This window comes from Dipodomys merriami, unplaced genomic scaffold (genome assembly GCF_024711535.1).
Source record: "Dipodomys merriami isolate MVZ:Mamm:240054 unplaced genomic scaffold, mDipMer1.0.p SCAF_10, whole genome shotgun sequence".
NCBI lineage: Eukaryota > Metazoa > Chordata > Mammalia > Rodentia > Heteromyidae > Dipodomys > Dipodomys merriami.
The window spans coordinates 11,787,092-11,811,896 of NW_027202271.1; the positions used below are offsets into that span (position 1 = coordinate 11,787,092).

The 24,805-nt window shown below is 43.0% G+C and overlaps 1 long non-coding RNA gene across 2 annotated transcripts; it reads right to left on the reverse strand.

Annotated features, from left to right (window-relative positions):
- Nucleotides 1-7,862: 7,862 nt before the first annotated feature.
- Nucleotides 7,863-24,733, reverse strand: LOC138840011 (uncharacterized). Of its 2 annotated transcripts, none has more exons than XR_011376029.1 (5): nucleotides 24,552-24,733; nucleotides 18,863-18,985; nucleotides 16,054-16,146; nucleotides 14,783-14,951; nucleotides 7,863-8,496 (listed from the first exon to the last, which is right to left on the reverse strand). It is a non-coding gene; the product is annotated as an uncharacterized lncRNA (long non-coding RNA). The 2 variants fall into 2 exon arrangements; XR_011376028.1 differs by having other exon boundaries at nucleotides 18,703-18,985.
- Between the last annotated feature and the right edge of the window lie 72 nt (nucleotides 24,734-24,805).

Genomic DNA, 24,805 nt, shown 5'->3' on the forward strand with positions numbered 1-24,805 from the left:
CTACCATTCTTATTTCTTAGGGGTTCAGCTGTTAATCAACAATGGAAGCTTCCAAAAAGCATCTTTCTGCATCTGTTGAATTTCAAATGCCTTCAGCTCTAAATGGTCCTCAGGCCAAGTGGCATATTTGGAATGGCATGGCATGGTCGCCTTTGCCAGCTTATATAGACCTTTGGCTGATGAGGATCTTTTCCATTATGTGCATGATTTGTAACTGGTCCCTGTTCAGATGAAATTAAATGTTCCAAATCATGTCTATTGCTCTGTTTGGGGCAAGCAGGCCCCGGAGAGTGTGTCAAAACTGGCAACAGACATCCCTGTAATGGGCGAGAACAAATGACTCCAGGCTGCACAGCTCAGTTCTGGTGACCCCAAGGGTAATATGGGGTAGTACCACATATCATGGTCAGAGGACAAAGACACTGTTCCACATCTTATAATGCACAAGACGGCTCTGTGTGTGCATCCTGCTTGTGTGTGTATACATGTGTGTAATATCTGTGTCTATGTGTCCCACTCCATTCCCTCCTTCTTTTCATCCATCCATCCATCTAGGTCATCCAGTTTCACCTTTGCTCTATAAAGCATCACAGATCGATAGCTTAAGTGTCACAGTCTGCTGTCTTAAAGTTCAGCCTTCTCTCCTTGTAGATAGTTGATTTCTCCATGTCTCTGCATTGCTTTTTTCTTCCATGCAAATGGATTTCCGTGTTTAAAATTCCTCCATATCTATGGAGGATAAATTATCTTTATCTATGGAGTCTTGATTCCAAACCCACAGTGATAGAAGAAATCTAAGATGATAGTGAACTCTATATAAACATAAGATTTCCTATATATATATTCTTATGGGACAGTTCAATTTAGAAACTAAGCACAGGAAGAGGAACATCCATAGATAATGCTAAAGTAAAACAATTATAACAATATATTCTAATAAAAAAATTTTTTTTTTGTCGGTCATGGGGCTTGAACTCTGGGCCTGGGCACTGTCCTTCAGCTCTTCAGCTCAAGGCAAGTGCTCTACCACTTGAGCTACAGTGCCACTTCCTCTAATAAAAATATTTTAAACTCGTGACTTCTTTTTTTTTCCTGTACCAATCCTGGAGTTTGAACTCAGGGCCTGGCACTGTCCTTGGGCCTTTTTTCTGTTCATAAGAGTCTAACAGGGCCAGGTGTTGGTGGCTCATGCCTGTAATCCTAGCTACATAGCTGAGATGTAAGGATTTGTGGTCTGGAGCCAACTTGGACAGGAAAGTCCGTGAGACTCTTCAATTAACCACTAGAAAACTGGAAGTGGCACTGTAGCTCAAAGTGGTAGAGCTCTAGCCTTGAGCAAAAGAGCTCAGGGACAGCATCCAGTCCCTGAGTTCAAGCCCCACAAATGACAAAAAAAATTTAATTTAAAAAAAGAGTCTAACAGACTTTCCTGCCCAGGCTGGCTTTGAACCTCAATCCTCAGATCTTAGCCTCCTGACTAGCTAGGATTACAGGTATGAACCACCAGTACCCAGCCCTCATGACTTGTTTTTATCTGGCATTTTTCCACTTAATTTTTTAGACTTTAGCTGAGTAGAGGCAGCAGAGACTATGGACAGCATAATTGTGGGTGAGGAAGGCAAGCAAATGCACTGTTACTAAGACAGAGTTGAAAATGGCAGCTTCCATGCATCCCTTCATTGACCTAATACCCTCAATGTGTCAGAGACTGGAGGTGCAAATGTCCTGAGACCTCTGCAGTTCAGTGACAAAAGGAAGCAAATAAATAATAACAGGTGTGTATAGAAAGCCCTCAGAAAGCTTCATAAAGCCCTCTGCAGGAACTAGAAGAGAGGGTTTGTGGGAAAAGCCTTTGGAGAAGACACTCAGAAAATATTGATGAAAAACTGGAGTCATGATTGAGACTCAGGCTTTACACCAGGAACATTTCTTTTTTCTTTTCTTTTTTTCTCTGTGTGCATGTGTGTGTGCGTGTGTGCGTGCATGCTCACCCATGCATGTGCCAGTCCTAGGGCTTGAACTAAGGCCCTGGACCCTGGCCCTGAACTTTTGTGCTTTCTATCACTTGAGTCACAGCTCCACTTCCTCTTTTGTGGTGGTCAGTTAGAGATGAGTCTGGTGAGCTTTCCTACCAAAGTTGGCTTTGAACTGTGATCCGCAGATCTCAGCCTCCTTTGCTGCTAGTATTATAGCTGTGAGCCACCAGTGTCCTACAGCTTTTCATATTTTATGTTCACAATAACCTGCCCTATTTATTACTCTAAGAACCAATACAGGGGTTTCCAATCTTGTTGTTGTTTTCTTTTCTTTCTTTTTTGTCAGCCATGGGGCTTGAACTCTGGGCTTGGACACTGTCCCTCAGCTCTTCAGCTCAAAGTTAGCACTCTACCACTTGAGCCAGAGCGCCACTTCCAGCCTTTTCTGCTTACGTGATGCTGAGGACTCAAACTCAGGGCCTCATGCATGCAAGGCAAGCACTCTACCACTGAGCCACCTTCCCAGCCCCAGGAGTTTCCAATCTTGAATAAAAACAATGCAAAAGACGAAAGAGAGAAGAACAAACTTTAGAAGGTAAACGAACTAGTCATTTATCTACTATTCATCTCAGAGAAATGAGAAACTATAGGAAGCAATGACGAATTATTTCTAAGTGTTTGTGGATGAACTGAGCAGTTAAAAGTATGTTTATCTTGGCAATAAGATGTGAATTATGGTCTGGAAAATTCCAACTATGTAACAAATACACAAGGAATAAAGAAGATGGATGAAAATAAGATAAATGATTGGAATCTAATGCCCATAAATTAAATTTTGTCTGCTTTGTTCACAAAGCAGAGAAGTTGAGCTTAAGACTGCAGCATGAAACAAACCCTGAAAATGTTACTAAATAAACTGATAGACTAAAGCTGAAAGATGGGTACTAAAAAGCTAAGGTAAATGGAGGGAGGTCACCTTTAAAAAGCTTTTATTACTATTACTTTTATTACTACTACTACTATTATCATTATTGGGCACAATACTAGAATCTGAATTCAGGGCTTTGTACATGCTTGGACCACTTGAGCACCTTCCCCCATCCCTTTGCTTTCATTACTTTTCTAATAGAGTCCCCACAGGATGCTGCTCATCTTCTTCTGGGAAACGAGCAGAAAAGCCCTGCTTGAGTCCCAACTTTGATCCCATCTATGCATCTACAACGAATGAAACAGACAACTGCCCTGAGCCTTTTATGTTTCATTTCAATGTTTTCCGAAGAAGTCACAAAAGTATGTCATGCAATCATCTCCATTGAGCTGTATGTACATGGTCCATTCGTTTTCCTACCTCCAGTCATAAACTTATCAGTTGGAATGTGCAGCAGATAATATTTTTTAATGGTTCAAATAGAGGCAGATACTGGTGTCTCACACCTGTAATCCTAACAACCCAGGAAGCTGAGATCTGAAGATTGAGGTTCAAAGCCAGCCCAGGGAAGAACTGTCTGTGAAAACTTTTTAATCCAGTTTTTTAACCAGCAACCCCCCCCCCACCACCACCACCAAACAAACAAAAAACTGGAATGGTAGAGCGCTAGCCTTGAGTAGGGGAGGAAGCAAAAGTTTGAAGCCCTGAGCTCAAGCACAACAAAAAATGTTTCAAATAGAATATAGTCAGTATTACAAAAAGTGTCCCATTCATCCATATACAAGCCAGCAAGATTTAGTTCTCCTCTTTTCCTGAAAGAGCTCATGCAATTTTCCTAGTCATTGCAAGAGACAAGGGAGAAAGTGTCTAGCCCCAGAATATCAAGAGATTAAAAATGACATTACAAGACCTTAGCAAAAATAAGACATCAGCCAGAGGTGCAAGGCAGGTCTGAACAGCTCAGGGCTCTGACTCTGCACCTGTGAGTTGGACAGACAGGCACACAGATGGGTGAGAAAGCGCCATTTCAACGGTGCTGTAACCGAAAATTAAAAAAATAATAAATAAAAAATACAACGCCCTCTGCTGGTTGTAGCCTGAAAGGCCCTGAGAGGACTTGATCCTAGTAGGTAAGGCATGGTGTGTGTGTGTGTGTGTGTGTGTGTGTGTGTGTGTGTGTGTGTGTGTGTGTGTGTGTGTGTGTGTGTGTGTGTGTGTGTGACACACACCTTTATCAGGGCTTGAACTCAGGGCCTCCAGCCCTTGTTTGGCTTTTTCAAGACTGGTGCTTTATCACTTAAGCCACATCACTACTTCTGGCATTTTGCTGGTTAATAGGAGATAAGAGGCTCATGGACTTTTTCTACTCAGGCTGGCTTTGAAACTTGGTCCTTAGATCTCAGTCTCCTGAGTAACTAGGATTACAGGCGTGAGCTATTATGACCGGATGCCATGATTTTTAAGTTGCAAGAATGCCAGATCTTGTTTTTCCAGCTAAGAAGATCGAGTTCCTGATCCTAAAACATTTAAGCCTTGATGCTATTGGGATTTTATATCCTGAGTCTATGCCATAGTAGATATGTGCCAGAGCTTCAGAGAGTCCCTTGGCAGTGCGAGTTGCTTAGAAAGATAGCTGAAGGAGAAAAAGCCGGAAAACCCCTCACCTGGGCACTGCTTGCTGGCCATACCATAGAGATAGACCAGGGAAATCCTGCCGAAGAGAAAATACATGAAGAAGATGTAGGAAAACAGGTCTGCATTCGGAAAGGATGACCCTAAAGACCTTTTTACTATGAACCCTTAACTAGAAGAAAAGTAGCTGCCAAGCACCAGTGGCTCACACCTGTATTCCTAGCGTCTCAGGAGGCTGAGAGGAAAGGAAGAGAAGGATGGGAGGGAAGAAGGGAAAGAGAAAGGACGGAAAGGAAGGAAGGAAGGAAGGAAGGAAGGAAGGAAGGAAGGAAGGAAGGAGAGGGAGGGAGGGAGGGAGGGAGGGAAGAAGGGAGGGGGAAAGGGAGGTAAGGCAGGAGGGAGAAATGAAGGAAGGAAAGATGCCAGCCAGCTTTTGGACAAAACAGAGCTCAAAGCTATTCTCTGTTGTTTTGTCTGAAAATTCTACAATCAGATTCTGATGAGGAGGAACATCTGGGTACTGGATCTTTAGGAAGAGAGAATGATGAAGAGAGGGATACTAGTCAACCTTTCCCACATGCAGGGATCCCTAACAGAAAGGTAACTTCAGGTCTTTTAAGATTAGGCCATATCCTGTCCCTCTCAGGATGCCTCCATCCCCACCCAAATAGCCACCACACACACACACACACACACACACACACACACACACACACACACTAGCTGCAGATACCTTCTCAGCAAGCACCTGGTTGAGGGGGGGGGGGAAGATACCAGCCCTGACACTTTTGCTTTGTTCTGCCCATACTTGCAGATTAAAGAGGGTTCGAATACCACGTGTGTCCAGAGGTCACCTTGTTTGAGAAGGGGAATACCAGGCCAGCACTCTGCCAAGATGAGTTGGTTTCCCTTTTCTGCCCCATTCCATCTGCATGCTGGGGTCACTGATGCCTCCTGGCCTTTCAGGATGGGCTTCCCCATTGATCCGGCTTGTTTTCCTTCCCTCCCTCTCCTACAGACTGGTCCTGTCCCCCACCCCTGCTCAGGATCTAGCTCTTCATAAAGCCTGTATGATGAATGAGCCTGGGCTCATGGAAGACTGTTCTAGAAAGTCAGACAGGTACCTTCAGTAAGTCACAGAAACAGACGCTGATGTGTTAGAAGACAAGGAGGTTGTATACGGAGTCCCCAGCTCTGCCACGTGTAAGAGACCCTGACTTATACAAGTTTCTTCTGAGACTCACTTGTCTTATCCAGACCCTCCCTGTGTCCAGTGAAGAGCAGACAAAGATACACAAGGTGCAGTTTAATTACATAACTAGTTATAACAATGGAGCCAATAGCATCCACAAAGCCAACCGTCATTAGCATTACTAACATCCAGCAGAAACTGGAGGCACAGGAAGAGGAAGTCTCCAAGTCTGTGGTACTCTATCCCCATCTATGAGTAAATCCTATCCTACTGCAACTTGTACACGTCTTTGGATCTCTAAGGGTTTCCTGATTAAGAATATATGCACATGTATGTGTGTGTGTGTGTGTGTGTGTGTGTGTGTGTGTGTCCCTCAGAAGGAAAAGAAGCTACGTATTCACATACATTGTATACAGCTTAATGATCAAGAATCAACTTGTCCAAGTCCTCATGGATTTGTCAACCTGTTATTCTGCTGGCCAAACTTATTCCTTTGTATAATGTGAACTATTTCATAGTACTGTTCTAAGGATAAGGAAGTGTGACAGTATAAATTAGAGAGCAAGAGGGAACACTGTCCAGGCAAGAGCTGATTCAAGTCAGGGCCAAGCCAAGAGATGGGGAGAGAAGGGTGGAGGAGAGGAGAGAGGCAATGTGCAGACAAGCAGGAAGCTCCCCAAGTCTACCATGACGCAGGCTCACAGGGGACTGACTGTCAATGAACAGAGCAGTCGTTTTATTTGCATCTCTCGTTCTTCTTAAAGCAATGATGTATATTTCATTTCAGCTTTGATGTTTGTGTGTGGTTTAATTATGAGAAGATGAGAAATCTCAGCACGAAGGAAAAGTATTTCTCCCCAAAGGGCTGCATCTGTTGGAGGTTGGATGTAAGTGAATTAATTGCCAAAAAAATCTCAGAGGGAGAAGGTACAGTTTTGCTCCATATTTCAGTCACCAGGGATTGCCCGGGCCTCATGCCAGCAGCCTTTTCTTGATGAAAAAACAAGTACTCACCAGAGAAGGGTGCCAACATTCAACAATGAAGAAATGGTTTAATCGGAAATGATGCTTCCCCCCCGCCCCACATCATTGTTGCTTTCACAATGTAAGAGTCTGCTTATGACTACATAAGTTAAAAATGTGTGTGTGTGCACACGCGCGCACACACACACATCTGGCCCAGTTAATAACCCTACTAATTAAATTAAATTGCTAAGCATTAAAATGAGTATATTAAAGTAAATATATAGAGAAGTGACGGAGTCCGTTTGGTGAAAAGGAAATTTGCCCAATATATATTTAGTTAAGAAATCTTGTTCACACAGTAGGGGGATTCTCTTAGGAAATAGAGGATTTCTTGCTTCCAAAAAGATTTCCAAGGACATCTCGTTATGAATAACCACAATAAAACTACATAGGCCAGTAGTACTTTTTATACATATCAGTAGCAAAAGGTACTGATGCATGTTAGTACTGTACCAAATTAGCTTGTGTTTTTTAAGTCTTTCTGCTTTCAAAGAGAATTTTCAACAGTCAGTCAATCCATCCTCAGTTTTCTCAGGAAAAAAAAAATCCTCTTTCCTTAAAGACTTTGATGATTTCAATTAAAAGGATGGAATGGAGGAAAGAGAGGCAAGCAGAAAGGGAAAAGACTTGAACCTAAAGGCTGATGGATGCAGGCCTATGACCTCATACATAGAGTTAAAAGCCACCGGCATGCTAACTTTCCTCAATTGTTATCTCAGGCTTTGAGTGATCCTCAGAACTCAGCTTTGACTGCTTCTCAGAACTTCCAGCTCACTTGGATTTTGTTTTAAGAAGTGTGTCCAGCCAAGAGCCAGTGACTCATGCCCATAATCCTTGCTACTCAGAAGGCTGAGATCTGAGGACTGCAATTTGAAGCCAACTGGGACAGGAAAGTTCACGAGACTCTTATCTCCAATAAAAACTACTCAGACAAAAACAGAAGTCATGCTGTGGCTCAAGTGGTAGAGCACTAGCCTTGAGTACAAAGAGGCTCAGGGACAGTGCCCAGGCCCCAAGTTCAAGCCCCAGTACTGCCCCCCCCCCCAGAGTATGTTCAACTTAACACATCCAAGTCAAAGCATCTATTTAATATTTATTTCTGCTCTATCTTTCCTAGAAATAGCAGTGACTTAGATTCTGAGCAAAGACCACCAGAGTCAGTAGTTGAACATGGAGTCTAAATTCATTGAAATCTTTGCTCTAACCTTTCATAGCTCCCTGGCAGCCCTGCTAGAGTGGCAGAAGTCATTGCCTGTCTGGACCCCAGGGCCAGCAGCCTTTAGAACAGAAAGCTTTGTCTTTTCTTCTCTTTTACTGCCTTGGTCCTCAGATCACACTTCATTTGCACCAATATCATAGCATGCTGCTTAACACCAGAGGTAGTTCTAAGCAATGTATCCTTAGGTAACTCTGCCATTGTGGAACATCACAGACTAAAAGTTCCACAAACCTCTTTGGACCGGTCTGCTGCATACCTGAGCTGTATGGCCCATTGTACACATGATCCATCATTTGTCATAGTTTAGATCTGAAGTTTCCCCCTAGAAGTTCATGGTTGAAGCCTCAGTGCTGGTGGAACCAATCCTTGAGAAGTACTGGATCTTGAGGGCTGTGATCTAACCAGTAATGTCCTACATTCTTGGGAGATGGAACCTAATTTGAGGAAATAGGCCACTGGAGTCTTGCCTGGAAAGATATGCCTTGTCCTTCAGCCACTTCCTGTCTTGATTGCTGCTTCTTATCTATCATGAGGAAGAGAACATCAGAAAAAAGCAATAAGCAGCTTTAGCTTCTCCTTACCTTTCTGCCATCATGTTCTGCCTAACCAACAGAGCTGGACAATTATGAGCTGTAAACTCTGACACGATGAGCCCTAAGAAACCTTTCCTGGGCTGGGAAGTTAGGTCAGTGGTAGAGCGCTTGCCTTGCATGCATGAGGCCCTGGGTTCAATTCCTCAGCACCACATAAGCAGAAAAAAATCCAGAAGTGACGCTGTGGCTCAAGTGGTAGAGCGCTATCCTTGAGCTGAAGAGCTGAGGGACAGTGCCCAGGCCCAGAGTTCAGCCTCATGACTGACCAAAAAAAAAAAAGAAACCTTTCCTCTTTTTTTTTTCCCCCCTGGTGCCTTGAACTCAGGGCTTGGGCACTTGACCTGACTTATTTTACTTGCTCAAGGCTGGTGCTCTACCACTTGAACCACAACTCCACATCCAGCTTTGTTTTGTAATTAATTGGCAATAGGGGTCTCACTTACTTTCTCGCTCAGGCTGTCTTCAAACTGTGATCCTCAGATCTCCGCCTCCTGAGTAGCTAGGATTCTAAGTATGAGCTACTAGCACTTGGCTCTTTTCTCCCCTTTTAAATTTTTTCCTTGTATGTTGTCACAGCAACAACAATTTGCCTAACAAAATTGTTGACAAAACATTATACAGTATAACAGCCCAGACACAAAGAAGTACGTCCAGAAGCCAAGTGTCGGTGGCTCATGACCATAAACCCAGCTATTTGTGAGGCTAAGAATGAGAGGATGTGACTTCAGGGCAGCCTGGCCACAAACGTTTGAGAGACCCTCTTCTCAACCATAGTTAGATGCAGTAGAGCACATGCCTAAGCTATGTGGGAGGCAGATTGGGAGGATCATCATTCCTGGACAACCCAGACAGGAAAGTCTGTGATATGTACCTGCCCTCTCAGTAAACTTAAATATAGGTGGGCCAGGGGGAATCAAACTCTTATCTCTACAATAACCATCAAAAGATGGGACTGGACGCATGGGTCAGCAGTTGAGCACCTGCCTACTCAATTTAAATCCCAATACAGTCAAAAAGAAAAGAGCTACAGCTGTCTCTGTTCATATAAAGTTCACAAGTCATTACCACCATAATGGTGATGGGGGAGGGGGGATGACTGGAGGGAGATTCAAGGGAATTTCCCTAATGTTGGTCCTATGTTCCATTTCTTGGTCTTGATGCTGTGACACAAGTGCATTTGCTTTATAAAAATTTAGGACTTGTACTCGTTTCCGAGCACACATGTGTTCTTCAATGATGCCTGCTTAAATGGAAGTTTACAAAAGGGTAAGGGATTGTTTCTGGCTTGAGAATACTTGTAAAGCATGGGGAAAGTGATCATATGATCATGTTTGCCCTTTGCAAATACAGTTTAGTCCTGATTGCCTCCCAAGATTCCAAATTTATCTTCATTCACTACAAATCTTCCCTCTTGTAGTGCAAGAATCACACTTCTCACTTGACTGAAAGAAAAAAAAATCATTGAGCACTGGGAAATTGCAAGTCATCTAAAATGTGAGTAATGTTGCAGAGACTTGGGGGTTGGTATTAACTGTGTGGGACAGATGTCATGGTGTGCATAACAGAAACCGCTACTCAGCCCAGACTTTCAAAATTATCCTGCGACTTTCCCGCTCATTTTTGGTTATTGTTGTTGTTTTCTTTTCTTTCTTTCTTTCTTTTTTGGAGGGGGGTCCAGTTGTGGGGTCTGAACTCTGGGCCTGGGCGCTGTCCCTCAGCTCTTCAGCTCAAGGCTAGCGCTCTACCACTTGAGCCACAGCGCCACTTCCGGCTTTTTTCTTTTTGCTTATGTGGTGCTGAGGAATTGAACCCAGGGCCTCAGGCATGCAAGGCAAGCGCTCTACCACTGAGCCACCTTCCCAGCCCTTATTGTTGTTGTTTTCTTTTCTACAGTACTGGGGCTTTGACTCAGGGCCTTGTACTAGCAGGTAGTTTACTCTATCCTAGGATCCACACTCTGACCCATTTTTTTCCTTTAATTATGATTTTTTTTTTCAAATATGGTATTGCATTTATGCTCAGGCTAGTCTAGACCATGATTCTCTTATTTATGTTTCTGGCGTAGTTGGGATGGCAGGTGTGCACCACTACATCAGCTCTTCCTTAGTGGTTGAGATTAGGGGTGTGTGTGTGGGGGGGGGTCTCACAAACTGGCCGGACCTGAGTCAGAAACATTGAGTGCTCCAGCCTTTTTGCTTGGACTGGCCTTGAACTATAATCCTCCTGATCTTTACCTCCAGAAAAGCTAGGATTACAGGCATGAGTCACTATGACCAGCTCTAGACTCATTTAAAAATTGAAACAAAGCAATGTCTTCTTTCCATACACTGCCCTCATCGTCTGATTGCTGAAAATAGGGGGTATACAGCCTGGAGATCATTTTCACCAGGCCGCGCCTGTCCTCCATACACACACAGTGCCTACAGATATCCACAGGCAAGTTGATAACCTGAACATGACTCTGAGCCTCAAAAATCTAGCAAAGCTCCCAACCACTAAATAAAATTTTAAAAAATTATCTGCTTATAGGCTGCAATTTAATCTTTTTTGGGGGGGAGTGTGGAGGTCCAGCTGTGGGGCCTGAACTCTGGGCCTGAGCGCTGTCCCTCAGCTATTCAGCTCAAGGCTAGCACTCTACCAGTTGAGCCACAGCGCCACTTCCGGCTTTTTTCTTTTTTGCTTATGTGGTGCCGAGGAATCGAACCCAGGGCCTCATGCATGCAAGGAAGCGCTCTACCACTGAGCCACCTTCCCAGCCCCCAGGCTGCAATTTAAAAAGGATAGAATAATACCCATCTTACTAGACACCCACTGACCCAGCTCAGATACCCAAATCCTACCTACCTGTGAGGCCCGGCCTGGCTCATGCCTCTCTAGCCTTCATCAGATCTGAAGTGTCCTGACCTCATTTCCCAGCAGCCAATGTGGGCTGAGGTGATGGTGTATTCCCCAGCAGCCCAAAGGAGCTCAGAACAGCCACAAGGCCGAGACAGAAAGTGAGGAAAGGATTTCTTTTTTAAATGTCTGATCAAGTCATAAATAAACAGTCCCGGAGAGAGACTTCTCCAGACACTGATCACTGAGGAGGAAGAGGGAGGAGTCACAAATTTGTGCCATTAGATCTTTTTTTTGGGTCAGTCATGGGGCCTAAACTCTGGGCCTGAGGAATCGAACCCAGGGCCTCATGCATACATGCTCTACTACTGAGCCACCTTCCAAGGCCCAATTTGTGCCATTCGATCTTAATGATAAGAAACAGACAAGTAATAAAATAATATACACATACAGCATAGTGTGTAATATGTTAGAAGGTGATGGAATTTATAGAGAAGGGAATGAACAGGTTAGAGGGAAGTCAGAAACTTTGTTGATGGGGGTGGGGGGCAGGGGGGTCCTGGGGCTTGAACTCAGGGCCTAGGCACTGACCCTGAGTTTTTTGTTTGTTTTGTTTGGCTCCTAGACCTTCCTGCCCAGGCTGGCTTTGAACCTTGATCCTCAGATCTCAACCTCCTGAGTAGCTAGGATTGCAGTCATGTGCGAGTACCCAGCCTGATTATTTTTTTAAGCACTAATGTGATCATAAAAAAAATCAGAATTTCATCATCCCTTTACACACTTATTATGAGGCTTGTTTATAATTCTAACTTCATATTATGGTAAGAGAGGCAGGCATTTAAATCTCCTGACCTAGCCAGACCTGAGGCTTCTGCCTGATCCTGGCAAAGTCATCATGTTCTGTGTCCTGGATCTGATCCTTGGCCCCTGCCATTTTTCTTACCCCAACCTTCTTCTTCCACCACAGCCCCAGGGCTGTGAGGAGCATCACTGATCACACTCTGGACCTCTAGTCTGATGGACCCTTTAAATCCAGTCATCCTTTAGAGAACCAGTTTTTTCTTTCTTTCTTTCTTTCTTTCTTTCTTTCTTTCTTTCTTTCTTTCTTTCTTTCTTTCTTTCTTTCTTTCTTTCTTTCTCTTTCTTTCTTTCTTCCTTCCTTCCTTCTTTCTTTCTTTCCTTCCTTCCTTCTTTCCTTTCTCTTTCTTTCTCATTCTTTCTTTCTTTCTTTCTTTCTTTCTTTCTTTCTTTCTTTCTTTCTTTCTTTCTTTCTTTCTTTCCCTTCCTCCCTCCCTCCCTCCCTCCCTCCCTCCTTCCCTCCCTCCCTCCCTCCCTCCCTTTCTTCCTCCCTTCCTCCTTCCCTCCCTCCCTCCCTCCCTCCCTCCCTTCCTCCCTTCCTCCTTTCCTTCCTTCCTTCCTTCCTTCCTTCCCGTCCTGGGGCTTGAACTTAGGGCCTGGGAGCTGTCTCTGATCTTTTATGCTCAAGGCTAGCACTCTACCACTTGAGCAATAGTTCCACTTTCAGCATTTTGGTGGTTTTTTGGAGATGAGAGTTTCATGGACTTTCCTGCCCTGGCTGGATTCAAATGACAATCCTCAAATCTCAGCTTTGTGAGTAGCTAGGATTACAGCTGTGAGCCTCACACACCTGGCTAGAGTTCCAGTTCTTAAAGATGTCATTCTACCATGGCAACTGTTCTTCAGCTAAGTCTTGTCTTCCAGATTGAAGAAACCCTAAAGTTAGGGCTTGCTCTTTTTGTTGTTGTTCTTGTTGTAGCTCCAGTGCTGGGGCTTGAACTCAGGACCTTGAGTTCTTGCTTGGATTTTCCTACTCAAGGCTGGTACTCTACCACTTGAGCCATACTTTCACTTCCATTTTTTGCTACCTGGAATGATTTTTCAACTGTGACCCTCAGATCTCAGTCCCCTGAAATCAATGGGAGCCACAGGTACCAGGTTTAGTTCTATATAAAGCTAAATCTCTAGTTGCAGGAACCAACAGGGATAAAAGATATAAAAACCCACTAAAATTCTCCTGGAGATCATAAAAACATCTTTTGTTATTTTCTAAAAGCAAGTTGTAAATGTGCTACGTGTTAATTTTCTGTCAGTGTATTCCTCTGTAACAGAATCTCCTCTAGTCAAGGTAGCTTTCACTCTGTTTTCATTTTGGATATTTCTTTTCATAGCTTAGTAATTTCTTTTCTATTTTTACCCATTTCACTTTGCTTCCTGTCAATTTTGATAGCAAACCTTGCTTCGGTTCCATTTGGCAAAGTTTCAGTCATAAAAAATAATTCTCATGCTTGAATGTTTAAATTTACCATTGCACTTTTAAAACTGGTGCTCTGTGTGTGTGTGTGTGTGTGTGTGTGTGTGTGTGTGTGTGTGTGTGTGTGTGTGTGTGTGTGTGTGTGTGTGCCAATGGTATAATATCAGCTCTTTCACCTGGCGCAACTCCCAGACTTCCAGAAGGAGGAGCTCAGCTTCCATAATGGTTCTTCATCATTGTCCAAAGTTATCAGTGTCCAGTTTCTTCACTGGCCAAGCCTTGAACACCTACTATATGTTAGCCCTTCCCTGTGTCACATAGAACATGAAAGGAGAAGATAACAGCAGGTGGCCAGCACTTGAAGATGTTCTGTGGTCAGGCGGAGGGAGAAGGAGAAGAACCAGGCCAGATATCAATCACTGCCCTCCCCCCCACCTCCCTGCTCCATGTACTTCCTGTATTTCCCAGGTAGCTCAGACTGGGGTTTCCTGGAGCCACTAGGCTTATGGGATAATGAGCCAGAGGACCCAGTGTGCCCGCCTAGAAGCTCAGGGCCACTGGTGTCCCTGCAAGAGCCACAGGCATGGAAGCAGATTTTTCAGTTCCCTACTCCTCAGGATGCTCCGAGGCCCCCCCTAAACCTCCCCCCTCGCCCTGGCTCCCTGCAGGAAGTGGGGTTTTGTTGCTTGTTTTTGTTTTTGTACTGGTATTAGGTCTTGAACTCAGGGGTCTGGATGCTCTCCTTTAGGTTCTTTACTCAAGCCTGGTGCTCTTACCACTTGAGCCACAGCTCTCCCTCCAGTTTTTTGGTGGTGAATTGGAGATAAGAATCTCATAGATTTTTTTTCTGCCTGGGTTGGCCTTGAACTCTGATCCTCAGATCTCAGCCTCTTAAGTAGCAAGGATCGGGAGATGCTTTAAGAGTTTTGGCTCTGGACTTCAAACCCTGGCTGCCACACAACACCTGTGCACCAGCCTCCCCCTCATCCCGCTCCTACGCCTACAAAATAAATCTGCATGAGGAAATGATGGGATCCATGGACACGAATGCCTCCAACCATGTTTTGCACATATATAAGCACTTGTGGGTTTGGTATTCTCATTTTCACCTGGCATTTCTAGGAAGCTGAAGTCCCAGATTCTGTGGCTCTTAGTCACCCTTTCAGAGATGCTCCTGTGGATGTGATGAGGTACATTCAGACACAGCAGCGTGGGTAAAGCTGGCCACATTCGCTGGTGCTAGACACAACCACCTTTTCCCGGCAGCAGGGCATCACACTGGAAGGCAAGCCCAGAGCAGAGGAACACTCATAAGAAAGTCATGGGAGCAGGTGGGAACTTCAGACTCATATACTGAAATTCATCAAGCTGGCGTTCCATCAGCCTGTCCAACTTCAAATGTCTGCTCTCCTCACATTCTACCCCAAGGTGATATAAATATCATGCAATATGGTAAATAGGAAACATTGTATTACATAAACTATAATGTAATGTAATGTATTATACATATATATCATATTTGTTAGATATAATATATAATATGCGGGATATTGTTCCACATCCCAGAAATAGATTTACTGTTCATTATTTTCCTATAAGTGTGTGTGTGTGTGTGTGTGTGTGTGTGTGTGTAGCAGGGGTTGAAGGCTAGACAGAGAACTGTATAGTCCATTTGGGTCTCAGTGCAATTAGAAAAGGGCTACCAGGGCTGGGAATGTGGCTTAGTGGTAGAGTGCTTGACTAGCATGCCTGAAGCCCTGGGTTCAATTCCTCAGTACCACATACACAGAAAAAGCTGAAAGTAGTACTGTGGCTCAAGTGGTGGAGTGCTAGCCTTGAGCAAAGGCAGCTCAGGAACAGTGCCCAGGCCCTAAGTTCAAGCAGGACTGGCCAAAAGAAAGAAAAAAAGGAAAAGGCTATCAGCAAAGTGCCAGTAGCTCCAGCTTGTAATCTTAGCTACAAGAGAGATCCTGAGGGTGAGATCCTGTGGGTCAAAGCCAGTCCAAGCAGAAAAGGTTTGTGACTCTTATCTCCAATTAACCAGCAAAAAGCTAGACATGGAGCTGTGACTCAAGTGGTAGAGCACCAGCCTTGAGTAGAAAAGCTAAGGGACAGTGTTCAGACTCTGAGTTCAAGATCTAAGACTGGTACAAAAAACAAAAACACAAGGCTCTCTTTTTTTTCCCCCTTTGAAGGACATTCTTCCATATTGATCTTCTAGGGAATCCAGCTCTCTGAACAGCAGATTTATTCTCATTTTCCACTAATATATCACCCTCCAGAGTCTTCACTGGTGGCTGCAACCAAACTATTCTCTCCCCTTTTTATCTTTGCTCTTCTTTTCTATGCAACCTTACCATTACCTGAAAGTATGGCTTACCTGCTCCTTTATTTATTCCTCTCCTGCTTATGCATGCAGATTGTTAACTCCATGAGGAAAGGGACATCCTGTTCACATTTGTAGCCCCAGTGCCTAGAACAACATCCAGCACATAGGTGTTCAGTAAATGTTGTATGAATGGATTTAAAAATGTCCTTCAAAACCGGGTGCTGGTGGCTCACGCCTCTAATCCTAGCTATTCAGGAGGCTGAGATCTGAGGATATGGTTCAAAGCCAGCTCAGACAGGAAAGTCCGTGAGACTCTTATCTCCAATAAAACCACTACAAAACCGGAAGTGGTGCTGTGGCTCAAGCGGTAGATCGCTTGCTTTGAGCTGAAGAGCTGAGAGAAAGTGTCCAGGCCCAGAGTTCAAGCCCCACGACCAAAAAAAAAAAAAAGTCCATCAAGATGTATCATACTCATAAACTGGCATGTTAAATTGAAACTCCTTTGTGTAACTACTTCAAGATAATTTTTAAAAATAGTTAAAGATAAAATAAAGGCTGAGTACCAGTGACTCATGCCTGTAATACTAGCTACCCAGGAGGCTGAGATCTGAGGATCATGGTTTGAAGCCAGCCTAGGAAAGTCCACAAGTGTCCTATCTCCAGTTAACTACCAGAAAGCCAGAAGTGCCACTGTGGTTCAAGTTGTACAGTGCTAGCCTTGAGCAAAAAATTCTCAGTGCCCCGACCCTGAGTTCAAGCCCCAGGACTGGCACAAAATAATGACAATAATATATTAATAATAGCATGCTCACACACAATGGCCAAGAGGGAATTCCAACAATTGGGAGATAATTCTCAAAAGACTGATCTTCAAATGCAAAAACAAAACAAAAAAACCCTTCTAGCTTGGGCTGGGAATGTAGCTTAGTGGTAGAGTGCTTACCTAGCATGCATGAAGCCCTGGGTTTGATTCCTCAGTACCACATAAACAAAAAAATAAATATATAAAAGCTTAAAAATAACAACAACAGCAAAACCTTTCTACTTAATAAGCCCAGGAACTGATTATGTGAAAATGTAACATACAAATAGTATATTTAATCTTCAGACTTCCAGTGCTCTGAAATTACTGGTTGTTGAGAAAACAAGTTTCACTAGGCTTAGAACAAAGCGATGTTTGTAGATCATTTTTTTTTTTTCCATCTTGGAGACCACAAAGTAATTGGCATTTTGAGCACTTCACTAATCACTTGTAAAAGATATCAAAATAAACATGACATCAAAAATTACGGTTTTGCTTTTCTAGCACGGCTTGTTTACATATTTTTCACTCTCTTCTCAGAAAGAAAGGTAAAGTGAAATGATAAAATTAAACATGTCAGATTGCCTGTGGAGTTTGAAAGAGTCAGAGAACTTCAGAGAGGAAAGGATTTTAGTGATGATTATTAGTAGCAGAATCCTTTTTTTTTTTTTTTTTTTTAACCAGTCCTGGGGCTTAAACTCAGGGCTTTGGCACTGTCCTTAAGTTTCTCCTACTCAACACTAGCACTCTACCACTTGAGCCACAGTGCCACTTCTGGCCTTTTCTGTTTATGTAGTACTAAGGAATCGAATCCAGGGCTTCGTGCATGCTAGGCAAGCCCTCTACATGCATACTAAGCAAGCCACATTCTCAGCCGGTACCAAATCGTCTGTTCCAACGAGGCCTTCAGCAGGACACATCAAATGCATGTAACACAGATGAAGGAAGAAACAATCTGCTTGGAGTTAGAGAACTGAGCCTCACAAACATAGTCGTTTTCCTAGGACTTGGGCATCAGGACAGAGTAGGGTGAGCCCTACAGATTCAGCCTCAGTCTCATAAGAAGGGACGTGTTCCACCGTGTCACAAAAGCAAAAGAAATTTCAAATCTGTACATGTTTTCCACTCAACCATAGCAACCTTTCAAAAGAATCGAATAGTAGAATGTCTGTGGCTCATGTCTGAAATCCTTACTACTCAGCAGGCTGAGATTTGAAGCTAGAAGTTTGAAGCCAATTAATCACACACAAAAAAAGGCAACAAGTAGAGCATTAGCCTTGAACAATAAAGCTAAAAGACAACACCCAGGTCCTGAGTTCAACCCCCACCTCTGTACCACACCACACACACACACACACACACACACACACACACGCGTGCGCGTGCACACACACACACACACACACACACACACAGATTTGAATAATATATTTAAGGTGAGATTGCTTGGCGAGGATCACCCGGCTTTTCTCAGTAAATCATATTTATCTTCCGCTGACTATAAGGCATGGTGTTCCTCCTAGCCAACTTCTTCTCAGACTCCTCTACCTTCCATGTGCTTTTCTTACATTGTACAAACTCACATTTGTCTACTAAGTCTTGAGCTAATGTGAGAGTGTAAGGTCCTGAGCAAGAGTGTAAGGTCCTGAGTTCAAGCTCCAACGCCAGTACCAAAACTTGTCATCATAGCTGAGCCAGGTCTACACTATTTACCTCCCTCACAATGGTATACGCTCATTCCCATGCATGTAGTCACTTAATTCTAACATTTTAATTAATTCTTTAAGGTTTTCCTGGCACAAAATTCGATCATCTGTGGATAATCATTTGGACTCTTCTTTTTCATTAATACATAGTTGATTTAAAAAAAAAACTCACAAAGAATAAAAACAAATTACCAAGCACCCAGGGCACACATCCATTTATCAATGGTCCCTCATACTTCTATTCTTGGCCTATGACTGAGACAGCTCTGATTTAGACTAGAATATATCAGCAGATGGACCATTTAAGGTTCATTCTCATTGTTAAAATTCTTCTGAAATCATCTGAACCCACAGGAAGCTCCATCTTAGAATCAGGGCAGCCACGGATCTTGCTTAGTTATTTGGCAGATGGTTCATTCCAATCACAGCAGCATTCTGCAATCACCCAGCTCTATGGGAGGTCCGAGTTTATTTCCTGTAAAAATCAAAGTGAAACAAGCACTATTTGGCTATGTTATAATAGAATCTCTTCAAAAGATAGGGTTGGGTTTTTTCTATGTTTTTTTTTAATTCAGAGATAAATTTTATAGCTCAGTACATATAAATATGTAATGAGCTAGTTTACATGTTCTACTGGCTCGTTCATCTTTCTATCTCTGATAGAAATGTACATACACATACAACACACACTCATTTTGCAACAACAGCCACCTAAGATGGATGACACACAGTTCTTGCATGCGAATCAGATTTATGCAAATATTCATCACGCCCCTCTGATGATTCGCTATTCAACCTGTGGCACCAGGCTTAGGTGGCAGACTTTCCCATAGAAGAGTCTTAAGAGCTTCTTCTCTATTGGAAGAAAGTTGAAGTTCATTGCACCAATCAGTGCTCAACTCAATAAAGCAACATTTTTCTTCCTTCAGTCCTCAACACATACTGGCAAGGCTAAGGAAAAAGAACATCCTTTCTTGGACCAACTACATAGATGCCCTTGTGGCAACTTATGTAGGACAATAAAGTAGGCAATCAGTGGTCTCTATGGTTCAATCAAAAATACCAAGAGACCCAACTTTCCAGAACACCTCCACAACTGTAGCTTACATGAATACCACAAAGGCAGAAGCTTCCAATCTTGAAGACTTTTATGCAGGTACTGGGGCTTGAACTCAGGATCTGGATGCTGTCTCTTAGTTTTATTCACCCAAGGCTGACATTCTAGCACTGGAGCCACAGCTCCACTTAACTATTTTATCTAATGTTCTCTTGCTCTGTCTTTCAGAAAGGACTTCAATGCTGAAAGGGTAAAGGGACACTGGCTGGGAGAAGAGAGGGTTCTATTTGGATTTTTCCACCCTCTGGTTGACATCATCCTGGGCTTGTTATTTTCACGCCCTCATGACTACTGGGTACTAGTCCCTGACCTCTCCTTTAGACTAGTTGCAAAGGAAAGCTGGGAGATAGAGTAGCTATGGAAACTGAGAAGGAATTATTATTTTTTAATGCACATGAATTACAACCAAATGACTGGCATTTCTTTTTTCTTTCCAACTGTGAGAAAAGTTCTGTGTTGTGACTTCTGCTTTCATTTACAGTGAATGATGGAGGAGCAGGACACCATAGAGACATGTTCTTGTTACACTAGTATTTCCTCTTGTTATCTTTCTATGCATCCATTTTTTGGGTAGTACTAGTGTTTGTGTGTGTGTGTGTGTGTGTGTGTGTGTGTGTGTGTGTGTGCATGTGTGCATGCGTGTGTGCACGTATGTGCACATGCTAGTCCTAGGCTTTGAACTCAGGGCCTGGGTGCTATCTTGAGCTTTTTTGCTCAGTTTGAGCCACAGCTCCACATCTGATTTTTTAAATTGGAGGACTTTACTGCTTAGCCTAGCTCCAAACTGTGATCCTCAGATCTCAGCCTCCTGAGTAGCTAGGATTACAGGCATGAGCAACAGGCACCTGTTCTGGTGTTGAATTCAGAGTCTTGGAATCATTAGACAGGGGCTATACTGTTGAACCAGGCCTCAGGTCCTTTTTCTCACTTTATTTTATTTATTTATTTATTTTTGTCATCAGTCGTGGGGTCTGAACTCTGGGCCTAGGCGCTATCCCTCAACTCTTCAGCTCAACTCACTCTACCACTTGAGCTACAGTACCACTTCCGGCCTTTTCTGCTTATGTGGTGCTGAGGAATTGAACCCAAGGCCTCATGCATGTAAGGCAAGCACTCTACCACTGAGCCACCTTCCCAGCCCAGTCACAGTTTATTTTTGAGATAGGGTCTCCCTTCCTGCTTTGTGTGCACTTGGACTGCAATCTGCCATTTTATGCTTACTAGTCATATCTGAGATGACAAGTGTGTGTCATGGATGGTTTTGTCCAAGTTGACCTGGACCCATGATCCTCCCATTTTCAGTCTCGCACATAGCAAGGATGACAGGCACTGCTGTCCTGCTCAGCTATTGGCTGAAAAGGAAGATCTCATGTGAATGCCAGGGTTGACTTCAAACCTTGGTCCTCTCCATCCCAGCTAGGATTACAAGCATAAACCACCAGTGCTTGAATCCATGGATTAATTTCATAGCCATTTGGTAGAATTAACTGAACAAGTCAGTCCTGCCTTCCCTGGGAATGCTCTTGTGCAGATAAGTTTGTAGAGACATCCTTGGACATCAGAGTGTCTCTCTTCCAAACTAAGGCAGTTCAGTCCTAGAGAGACAATTATTTTCTCAAGGGCTCTTAGGACTCTACCTAGCTATGAGTGCTGAGTGGTTAGCTTGTTTTCACAGTCCAGTATTTGACTTTTTTTTTTTTTGGTGATCCTATGGCTTTAACGCAGGGCTTACACACTGTCCTTGAGCTTTTTTTTCTTGAGGCTAGTGCTGTACCACCTGAGCCACAGCTCCACTTCCAGATTTTTACTGGTTAATTGGAGAGGAAAGTCTCCTAGACATTCCTGCCTGGCTGGCTTTGAGCCACAATCCTTAAATCTCAGCCTGCTGAGTAGCTAGGATTACAAGTCTGAGCCACTGGTACTCACCTAGCATTTGATATTTTTAAGAGGCTACCTGGCTTTGAACTATTTCTTAAATAATATTAACTCTCTTAGTGTCAATCTGGAAAGGCACATTCCGAGTCCTCTGCATTTATAATCCATGCAATTTTAGCAGAAAGCTTCTTCCTTTTGTTCTTCTGTAGACAAGATATTAGTGATTGAACTCTTGAGTTTGTAAATCACATAATTTTTGTTTGGCTCCAGGCAAGAGTAGTTCTATTTTGTGTCTGGGCCTCCGATCATCAGCTGTCATTTTGTGCCCACTTTTTCTATTAAAGAGTCATCCGGAAGGCGCACAATTGATCCAGGACAAAGAATTCTGCTCTAGCAGCAAATGAATCATCCAGGGTTGTGAGTCCACTGAGAACTGTACGCGCAGCACATTCATTTTCATAATTGTTATGTACAACCATAAAGAGATATGGTTATTAACTCTCTGTTCCTACAGTGCCCCCAATCCATTTCAAAGACTACAATCTTTCTCACTATCGATAATGTTGATAATATATTGTAGATAATGTAGATTATATATACAATATACATATAGTGTGTGTATGTGTATGTGTGTGCACATGCACATGCACCCACAATGGAGCTTGCTCAGGGCTTAGGCACCGTCCCTGGGATTTTTTGCTCAAAGCTAGCACTCTACCATTTGAGCCACTTCTGGCTTTTTTGGTAGTGACTTGGAGATAAGAGTCTCACAGGTTTTCCTGCCTGGGCTGGCTTCAGACCATAATCCATCAATCTCAGCCCTCTGAGTAGCTAGGATTACAGGTGTAAGCCACCAGCACCTGATTTGTAGGTATTATCTTCCTCCCTTTGTTTTACTCTACTCTTCCTTCTGAGTCAGAGCATAACTCACACTATTTATAGGTTTTTGGTTGTTTTATTTTCATAGCCATGCCCATTGGGATGGAGAACTTTAGCTAATTGAAGTATAGAGCAGACAATTCTCATAGACGATGCAAAATCAGCTCATGACGCTCATGTTCCTCCTGGAACATAGCCAGAGGCTGACATCTCACACACCAGAAGCACAAAACCAGAACAAAAAGAGAGCTGCTTGGTTCCAGTCTCTGTGGATACCATGTAGTTGACAACTGAGGTTGTGTAGACATGAATACTTGAGTTCTCAGTATGCAACTAGAGGCTGGAGGTGTGGCTCAAGGGTAAAACACCTGCCTAGTAAGTCCAAGGCTCTAAGTTCAAACCCCAGTAACCATTAAGTAGGAAGAGTAGGAGAAGGGGAATTCAGCTTCATTTGAGGACTATTTCCAAATACAGGTCCATGCTTTGGAAAGTTTTCAATATATCAGGTAGAGCATTTAGATTAAAAACATCTATTACAGATTTCTCTCATAATTATCCTAGAAAGAGTAGTTCAAGTTTCAGTGAGTGTCAGATAAGATTGTGGCACACACAATCTTGTTATGTCACAGTTTAGAGAACAAATGAATAATTGAGTCTTGTTAGGATCGGAATGCTTGCGTTACTCTAAAATCCACTTGTTCCAATTCTTACCTCCAAGGAGATGGTATGAGGAGATGGGCCTTTGGGAGGTAGTAGGGCATGAGAGTGGAACTTCATGAATTGAATTAGTGCTCTTCTAAAAAGATACTCCCTAGAGCCCTTTGCTCCTCCACTGGGACAGGCATGGCAAGAACTGAACAGAGACCCTGAGTATACACTGAATCAGTCATTGGCTTTTTTGTTAGAGTTATTTTTGTTCTGTTTGGTTTAATTTGCTTTCTTGTAACTCAAGCTGGCCTGGAACTCACGATTCTCCTGCCTTAGACTCCCAACTCCTACCATTACAAATGTGCATCATTATATACAGGCCTAAATCTGTTTTCCCCTTAGATTTTTCTTAAGAAATAAAAGGTTCAAGTGGTAGGCCAACTACCCAGAAAACACAGGACCCAGCTATTCTAGTATCATTTAAAAAAACCCCAACAACAGCTGGGTGCTGGTGGCTCACACTTGTAATCCTAGCTAATCAGGAGGCTGAGATCTGAGGATCATGGTTCGAAGCCAGCCTAGGCAGAAAAGTCTGGGTGACTCTTATCTCCAATAAACTACTTAGAAAAAGCTAGAAGTGGCACTGTGGCTGAGTGACTCAAGTGGTAGAACGCTAGGCTTGAGCAAAATGAGGCTTGAAGGCAGCACCCAAGCACTGAGTTCAAGCCCCAAGACTGGCAAAAAAAAGAGACAAGAACAAAAAGACAAAAATAACATACACACTAGATACTATATTGAAAATGAACTATACAACTTGTAGGTGGGGACAGGAGGGAAAAACTGGGAGAGAATGAGGGAAGAAATGACATTGTCTAAAAGGAAATGTACTCATTACCTGACTTGTAACTGTAACCCCCTGTACATACTTATAATTACAATAAAAAAGTAAAATAAAAAACAACAAAATCCTTGAGAAATAAATGTCTATAGTTTATAAATTATCTAGACTATGGCATTTTATTAGAGCTAGCAAAATAGACTAGGACAGATCCATTTATTATGTATTTGTTTATTTATCTCTCTACTTATTTATTGCCAGTACTGAGAATTAAATGCAAAGCCTGGGTGCTATATTAGGTTTCTTCGCTCAAGTCTGGTGCTTTACCATTTGAGCCACAATGCCATTTCAGCTTTTTAGTGAATAATTGGAGATAAGAGTCTTATGGACTTTTCTGCTCAGGCTGGCTTCAAACTGCAATCCTCAGATCTCAGGTTCCTGAGTAGCTAGGATTATAGATACCTGGTCTCCCTTGATCTTTTTTATTCAGGAGAAGCTGAGATCCAGGCAAATCAAGAGTTTGTGTCTCTTATCTATCTAGGATAAGAGACATCTAGGTTTTATCCAGACTTATATCTGCATTAGCTAATTGACATTGGACAAGGATAGTTCTTATTTTGCTCTAGAGTATAACTAAAGTACATAGAACCTTACATTTCTCATTGACTCTAGGCAGTCACTCACCACAATGTTTCTGTAATTCCTAAGGGATGGACATTTTCAGGTGTCTGATTTAGACAAAAAATTTCTTCCTTAGACTCAAACTGTGCCCCTGGTGTCATGAGAACTTTCAGACCAGTTGAGGACCCACATCAGAGATGGCATTTGATGATAGGGGAGGACAGGAGGCAGCCATGATGGATTTTCAGAAGAGAGCAGGGTCAAGCATCACAAAGCTCCCTGGGGACTGTATCTAGCACTGTAAATGCTAACAGATT